At 39.9% G+C, this 6,440-nt stretch overlaps 1 pseudogene; it reads right to left on the minus strand.

Annotated features, from left to right (window-relative positions):
* The window catches only part of LOC119407542, a 69,729-nt pseudogene that overhangs the window by 59,261 nt on the left and 4,028 nt on the right, over nucleotides 1–6,440 (minus strand).

Genomic DNA, 6,440 nt, shown 5'->3' on the forward strand with positions numbered 1-6,440 from the left:
TATGCACATAAAAATGACATTTAACAATAAAGAAAATCCACCAATGTTGTTCAGCTGTTTTCTAAAGCGGGCATTGTGTCTAAAAATAGACATTTAAAACAATCGTTGTAGCAATCCCTCCTGTGTGTATCCTTATCAACACTTTCTTACATATTATGTGTCGTGTTTTCTGATATAATGCTCATTCCATTTACAGTATGTTGCTTCCTGCTCTTGATGCACAGCTAGTCTTACCCCTCCAAAATGTTAAATATTTAGTTATGTCCCCATATGCAGTTGATGGTTACCTTTACTCACTGGCACATCCTTATTATCTGTCTTTGGTAGATGCCTTATGTTTGTTTGTTTGTTTTCAACTCCAAGACCAGATAAGTCTGTATCAGCCTCACCCAGTTTTCTGTTCTGGACATCTGTTTTGATTTTGCTTAATTAAAAGTTTGCAATGTCTCTTTATCATCTGATTCATTCATCATGAGTCTTGAGTGTAACCACAGAATATGACAAAATGTTTCTCTTTTTGTATTTTTGTAGTGTTATGGAAGTCAACACATATTTATCAGTGTGTATTTTTCACACGTGTTATGGACATGGAAGGATTGTTTTACCTGGATGTCACCCATTTGAAGTTGCTTCACCTTTTAAAATGATGTGACCCTTAAAGGGATGGCCAATCAACTTTGAAGTGATGTTCTGCTGAACACACTGCTCATGCAGAACAGAGGATTAGGAGAAAGGTAAAGGTCTTCAACCAGACTAGCCTAATGTCCAGCCAAATGAGTGCCAGTGTTTTGTTGTTTGTTAGGCTTATAAAGCAACTCTTTCATAAAAACAACATATGTGTGTGAAAAAAATGCTACATGAGCTAAAATTGAACTGTTTCACGTTTGCATGATACTATTTGGTTTGACTGTTTTCCAACTGAACCGTGTAAAAAAATTGTTCAGTAGTGAACAAAAAAGCAGCATTTCACCTAGATTTCCTTTAATTCCACACATTTAAAACATGTTTCTCAACAAGTTTGTGTAAATTCAGCTGTGGGTTTTAAAGACATTTTAACTTTAATACACTTTAATACAGAGCATCAGGTCGGCACTATTTGTGTTTATAGAGTAATAAAAAACATCACCACTAGACTTTTTTACTTGTGTTCAACACTCCTCATCTAAAGGATGTTTCTCATGAAGCTTGAGGACAATAAGGTGTGGGGTTTTAAAGACATTTCAACTTTAATGCACCTGAACACACCGCGTCTCTTACACCTGCAGCGTCTTACAGCGTCACAGTTACTGCTAAGAGAACATGCTCTAGACGTAGTGCTCCTCTCAAGCATCCTCCTAACATGAATATATGTTGATGATCAACCCCCCCCGGTCAACAACTGCCCGCACTAAGCTGCTAAACTGGCGAGCAACACAGAGGTGTCTCCACCTCCTCCACCTGTGCGCGTTTTCTGCCGAGGCAGGAGGAGACGCGCAGAAACAGTGCAGGCTGCTGTGTTTAGAGTTGGAGGTAACCAGAAAAACCTGGAGTGGCGTTTTAGTGGCCTGACTATTCTCCTATTAATCAATTGGAATGGATTCATTCACAAAGAAAGAGAAAATGCTCCGACTGAACTGTTTCATAGTAAAAGTGTGTGTGGTGGGGGGTCCAAATGAACATTTTTTGAATATGGGGGGGACATGTCCCCTTCACATATAATGGTTGCGACGCCTATAGTTAGAAGTAAGATTTTGAATTCTCTTCTGGATTTGACAGGACAATCAACACAAACTCTATGCTCACAAAGTATTAGCTACATTATTGTATCGCAATGGCATGTTGTTTTTGAGATAGAGCTGTTTTATACACCTAAATAATTATTTAAAAAATAAATAGAACATGCCACTCATTTGACTCATTCATCCACTAGTCTGGACAAATCCTTTAGCTTCTTTCTCAATCTCTGTCACTGCTGTCGTACTAACTAATGATAACTACCGTATTTTCCAGCGTACAAGTTGCATCAGTCAAAAAAAGCATAATGAAGAGGAAAAAATACAAATATAATATGCTTTGGTGTATAAGTCGCATTTATTATTTGTCACTGCTGACCCCCAGGAAATGTGGGCCAGTTTTGTGCCAAAAAATCAATTGGCGGTCACGGGAGCACGCACGAGAGGACTCGCTGTTGCAGTTCTTCGAAATTTAATGATTAACACTTAAAAAGATTATTTGTTTGTTCAACATTATAGCAAAATTGTTTCTCAGTTTAACTTTTTCCTTAATAAATGCACTGTAATGGTCAATGTTTGGCCGGGGAGTGGTGGCTACAGTGGTACAGGAACAACATATGAGCCTACCGGTAGTTGTCAAAAGCCTAGAGGGTCCTCTCGTGCCTCTAGCAGCTGCAAATGGTAATCTTTACTCTGGTCCATGTCAGTATGAATGAACATTTAAAGCATCAGTCAAAAATTGTGTTATGAATATGGGAAAAAAAAGCTTACATAAGTCGTTTCAGCATGTAAGTCGCAGGACTGACAAATCTTTGCAAAAAACTGCGATTTATACACCAGAAAATACGGTATTTGACACACCATCACTTCAAAGTTGACTGGATGATCCCTTTAAGATTTTTCCTATTTAAAATAAATTTAGATTTTGGTTTTAAAAGCTACAATTTGAATGAATACTTTCAGCAGAAAGAAGTACTCCCATTCTCGTGCTCAGATTAAAACTTGAGAATTTAAGTCTTGTTTTGCACAAGTGCTGCCTTTCAGACTTTATCAAGACATCAACAGTTGACCTCATTAAACCAACACAAGCTTGCACGTCTTTCTGCTCTGGACTAAATACCAAAAATGTCCAAGTGGTTCTTCACAGTGTAGCAGTCAGACCCGTTGGTGTATTGGTCTCTAACAGGGGAAAAACAGTGAGGACTGTTTAGAAGCTTTCAACAGGCGCTGACGGGGATGTTAATAATCGTCATTCTGAGCACCGCTTTGGGATTCTGGGTAATGCATGTTCCTTTAAAGAGCCTGTTGATCCACACTGGGAGATGATGCTTGGGGTTAAAATCAGGGATCATTAGGAAAATGTGTGAAGTACATGCCTGTTTGTCCAAAGCATCAGAACACATCAAGCAGGCCAGGTTAGAGAGGTTAAGGTTCTGATTGCACATAACTAAAGTAAAAATAAATGGAGCTTATTTCAGAGCTCTTCTTCTGCCAAACCATCACTCAAAAAGTGTCAAAGAAGTCAAACTGTCTGTTTTGGAAATGGCTGAAAGTGTCATAGGGAGGCCAAATACAAACAGATTCACTGTTCGTCGTGTGAGACGATCCCACCAGCACTTGTTTGACGTGTGGGAAAGCCTCGCAAAGCATGACTAAAAATAAATGTGTGACCTTCAGGCTTTCTGCGAGTTTTGTTATTCCTGGGGAGACAGCAACGACACATCCTCCCAAAAAGACCGAAAATAACACAGCATGTCAAAGTTATCTACCGTCAGAATAAGTTGTGGGAACCCCTCACCCTCACTCCCAGACACAAAATTCCTTCTACCCACTTTACTATTCATGAATACTTAGAGAACGTTTTTTTGTGGTTGATACTGGCAGGCTGCACTTCCAACTGGAAAAGTCTTTAGCAAGAATGATTGAGAGAGCCATGCATCCGCTCTTCACCTCACTCTTTACTGTCCAACATGAAGCAACTAAACTGAACGACGCATTTTCCATAAAGATAATAGACAGTGAGCTCCAGCGTTCAGTTCTCGACAAAAATGAAAAAGGAACTGCAACTTTAACCACATCAAAGGTCACAACAACAACAGAGTCTGCCAGCAGAACTGTGACGACCATCCTTCAAGTGTTGTCAAAGACCTTTAAAACACATCCTCACAGGCATCCTCCTGGACTGAAATGGACTTGGCACCAAAATATTAACTCTTTTCTCTCGCAGTAACCTCAGAGTGTGGTAAACTTTGAAAAGTAGAGCATTTACAGCATTTACTGTAAATGAAAACCAGACAAGAGAGGAGAACAGAAGGAATACAATCATCCACACTTTTCAATCTGACCAGGGATGAATGATTTCATTTAAATTATTCTAGAAGCAAACAAAGCAATACCTGCTGACGGAGGCCACAGTGCAGAGTCTGTAACCTTGTTTTTGTTGGCAAGTTGAATAGTGAATCACAGCACACTTTCACAAAGGAGAGAGGTTTCTATAAATGTATCAAGATGCTTGTGGGTGTTCTCAGTTTATTTGCATGAGCCACTGAGGCTTGCTGCTTTGTTGCTTAGGTATATAAATTACAAAAAAGAAACAATAATTACAATAAATGTTCTCTCATCACAGCTGCAGAGTTCTTGTGGACGTCTTCAATCCATCTCAGACCTATCTCAGTTTAGTTTCTGTAATTGTACATCGCTAGAGCTGTACCTTTACACAGGGGGTGCTCCTTATGACACATCAGAGGTAATGAGGGGTTCAGTGTCTTGCCCAGGGACACTTCAGCATGTGGCTGGTGGTGGACTCGAACCCCCAACTCTCCCACTGGAGGATGCCTGCTCTAACCACTCAGCAACAGCTGCCTCATATATCCATAGCCATGTTGATTATAATTAACATTTATTTAAAAAACATGGTCCAAGTTTGCCCATCTTCATTTCTAAAGTGTACTCCAGATAACTCAATCCTAAATGTGGGGGCAGCTACCAAGGTTTGTAGAAAACAGCCTGCAACAAGTACTACGAGGGTGGAGGTGGGCAATGAAATAAGGTCTAAAATACAGGTTTGTAAGTCAGGCTCATAAAAATAAGGCAATTTTTACTGGTTTATTTGTAAAAACTGGCTACGCCAAACATGGCTTCACGGCTTGCTGGTTGCAAATATTCAGAATTCACTGAGGCTGCAGATCTGCCTGTTTTCTCCCCATTTTGAGTCACGCATTTCCAACAGTCGCTGCCAAATAAGATACTAACTCAAAGCTATAATCAGTCAGAATCAGAATAAGCTTTATTATCGTACCAAAGTACAGCGAGATTACATTCTGTACAGTTGCCCAAAAGCTAGGTGGCGTGCACGTCGCTTCATAAATTTGTGATGTAATGGTCACTATTAGCACAAACTCAACCAACCCCTATGCATTTTGTCCAGTCTTGCTATTTTTTTTTTTTCATTCAACCTTTATTTATACAGGCTAGACTCGTTGAGCTACAAGGACTCATTTACAAGAGAGACCTGTTCCAGACAGAACATTTAAAGTACAGACAACTATAACAATAAACAATGACAACAATAAACTACAGTAAAAAATAAAATAAATTTGACCAATCATAGCAACTTTTTCAAAATATCTGACCCATCTGACTGATGACTGACTTTATTCATTACATTTGGACCCTGACGTTTTGCTTTGCTTGTCTTTTTTCACTCACATGGCACATTTTTTTAATTAATTTGTTCTTGGCATCCATCCATCCATTATCTTTACCCACTTCTTCCATTTTGGGTCATGGGGAAGGCCAGTACCCATGTCCAGCAATCACTGTGCGAAGGGCGGGGGACACCCTGGACAGGTCTCCAGTCAAACAACCATTCACTCTCTCACTCACATCAAGGGACAATTTAGAGTTGCCAATCAGTCTAACATGCATGTTTTTGGTCTGTGGGAGGAAACTGGAGTACCGGGTGAAAACCCACGCATGCACAGAGAGAACATGTAAACTCCACCCAGAAAGACACCCGGACCGAGATTTGAACTACGGACCTGCTCGCCGAGAGGCAGCAGCTCTACCAGTTGTGCCACCATGCTGCTCTTGTTCTTGGCATGTTACAGAAAAACTAAAGTAGAAAACATTGCAACTTTTTTAAAAAGCTGTTGAAAAATCAAACATTTCAGTCCTGAAAAATTACAAAAAATGGTAAATTGACTGCACATGTAGCACTTTTCTACCTATTCAAGACACTCAAAGATCTTTACAACACAATCTTTGTTCTCATTTACCCATTCATACATCACTCTACTAGATCTATACAAAGACTAATCAGAGCTTTATCACATTCATACACTGATGGGACACACATCAGAGGCAACGAGGGGTTCAGTGTCTTGCCCAGGGACACTTCAGCATGTGACTGCTGGTGGAATCAAACCTCCAACTCTTGCATTGGAGGACGACTGCTCTAACCACTCAGCCACAGCTGAGTGGTTAGAGCATGGTTAGAGCAAAAAAAATCCACAAAATCCTGGAAGAACACTTTAATCCTGTCACATTTATTGTTTTATGAACTGTTTATGTTTTCAGTAAAAAAAAAAAACAACAACTCTCTGTCGACAAGCCTGTTCAGTGTCGCACATTTAGTCAGTGGTGAAACTGCTGTTAGTGCTATGTATGTATGTATATATACGTGTGTGTGTGTGTGTGTGTGTGTGTGTGTGTGTGTGTGTGTGTGTG

The sequence above is a fragment of the Nematolebias whitei genome, chromosome 1 (assembly GCF_014905685.2).
Source record: "Nematolebias whitei isolate Nwh7 chromosome 1, NemWhi1, whole genome shotgun sequence".
Classification (NCBI taxonomy): domain Eukaryota; kingdom Metazoa; phylum Chordata; class Actinopteri; order Cyprinodontiformes; family Rivulidae; genus Nematolebias; species Nematolebias whitei.